The 2204-nt window shown below is 37.8% G+C and overlaps 1 long non-coding RNA gene across 1 annotated transcript; it reads left to right on the top strand.

Annotated features, from left to right (window-relative positions):
• Positions 1 to 795: 795 nt before the first annotated feature.
• LOC106527011 (uncharacterized) lies at positions 796 to 1431 on the top strand. The gene is made up of 3 exons (XR_001311329.1): positions 796 to 856; positions 975 to 1104; positions 1294 to 1431. It is a non-coding gene; the product is annotated as an uncharacterized LOC106527011 (long non-coding RNA).
• Positions 1432 to 2204: the final 773 nt, after the last annotated feature.

Consider the following 2204-nt stretch of genomic DNA (forward strand, 5'->3'; position numbering starts at 1 on the left):
CAAAATGCAGAAATGTTGTATTAAAATAATTAATTTACGTTATATTTAGGATGCACTAGTCTTGCTGTTTCAGTTTATATCAAGGCTGCCCAAACCTTTTCACAAAAATAAAAATCTATCCGAGTGCTGAAGCCAAATGCAATAATACAATTCATGAAATACAAATACTTCATAAGTACAGTCCTTTAATTTTAATGATTGTGTCCTGCTGGAGTGTGACATGATTTGTTTGTGCACAAACTAATATGGTATCAGAATTGTATATAATTATTCTTCTCATTAAACCACAATTAAATTCACTCTATCCATGAGGCACTATTTATATGGATAGTATTTATGTTTTATAATAACAAGCTGGAATAAAAAAAGGCAAAATGAAATAAAAGTAATGACTTTCTACTTCTGGCCTTTTTTAAAAATGTAGTGAGTAGAAAGTACAGATAATTGTGTGAAAATGTAAGAAGTGAAAGTAAAAATTAGGCAGAAAAACAATTACTCAAATAAATACCCAAAAATTCTACTTAAGTACAGTAAAGACGTATTTGTAATTAGTTCTGTGCAGGAGTTTGGAAATATATGCACAGATTTATTTCAGTATTTGTTTATTTATTTATTTTGCAGTTGTCACTACTCAACTTATTGCTTGTCATCCAAAAAAAATGCACCTTTATTATGCATTATTACCTCGTGTAAAGGCTTTTTTGAAATAAATAAATAAATAAATAAATAAATAAAACGCTCAGGGCTGTAGGCCCTTTAAGACTACGTCACTCACGTTGCTAAACGTCATCACAACAGGAAGCACGAGAAGCTGGCGTAGGAGAAGGCTGTGGTTCTGGTGGTTCGGACGGGCAGAGTGAGTAATAAACCCTTCAGTCATCAGCGTGTTTACCTGACAGAAGGTTTGCTGTTCGTCAGCTTCGATGGCCGCCGCCCAGAAACATCACCATAACGCTGCTGTCCTGTCCTGACAGCTTCCTGTGAGCCTCCTCCTTCCCGTGGACCGTCCGCCTATGATGGAACGGGCCATGGAGCAGCTAAACGTACAACTGAACCGCCTGACCCGCTCTCTCCGCCGGGCCAGAACCGTGGAGCTCCCCGAAGGTAGCGCAACCCTTATTACCTTAACATAGGGGAGGAGAGGTAAAGTAGACCGGCAGCAGCTATGGTATTTTTTTTAATAGACTACGCTGTAGTGTTTTATTTCTAATTTATTTATCAGTCTAAATAGTTTCCATAAATAAATAAATAAATAAATCTGGACTTTTCTAAAGTTTAAATCGCCCTGCCCAGGTTCTTCCTGTTCCGGGAGGAGAGGTTATAACAAATGTGACCCTGGCTGACAAGGAATGTGCATTGTTCCTCTTTTTCTAAGAGCCAATTTAAAACTGTATAGATGATAAATGAAATGAATAAACAATTAAATTTTTATATCCGTGAGACTTTATTGCTCTACTTAAAGCTGTTTGTTCTGCTTCACATCAGTCTTGTGTCATCAGTAGCTGTGTGACCAGTGAGAAGTGATCACATTTAATGATGGCATGAAAGGGGAAAAACAAATCTTGATCTTTGATCACTAGCAAAAATCAATAAAAAGTGGAGCTACTTTGTAAAGCTACTTTTTGTTTATTGTATTGGATATATGTTTATTTAATGCAAAATTTTATAAACGCAAATAATGCAGTAACATTGACAGAGTGATGCAGACAGTTCTTTGAGCTTTTCTTCACAAACTGAACATTTCTCACCGACAGAACGTTTTCTTCATTAATTGAACTTTGTTGACAGACCTCATCAATATTGTCACCGCAATATGAGATCAACAAAACACATTAATAGAGGAAAAACTCAGATTTAGACACTTTAATCTGTGATATTTATTTATAGGGGCTGCAGTAGCTTGGTGGACAGCGCGGTGGTCTCGTAATCCCTGAGGCTGCAGGTTCAAACCCAGGTTTTGTAAAGAAGGGCATCCGGTGTAAAACGATTGCCAAGTCTTTTGCACGGGTTTGCTCGCGGCGGCGGCGGTGACCCCTGCAGATGAGAGTGGCTGAAACAAAGAAATATTTAATCATTTACTTAGTTCTATGGAGCCCGCCGGGGGGTCAGTGGGAGAAAAAAAAACAGCCACTGGAAATCCGTGAGCACAGTTTACTAAACTGAGCGAACGGATTACTAAACTGAGCGAACGGATTACTAAACTG

Source organism: Austrofundulus limnaeus, unplaced genomic scaffold, assembly GCF_001266775.1.
Source record: "Austrofundulus limnaeus strain Quisiro unplaced genomic scaffold, Austrofundulus_limnaeus-1.0 Scaffold304, whole genome shotgun sequence".
Classification (NCBI taxonomy): Eukaryota; Metazoa; Chordata; class Actinopteri; order Cyprinodontiformes; family Rivulidae; genus Austrofundulus; species Austrofundulus limnaeus.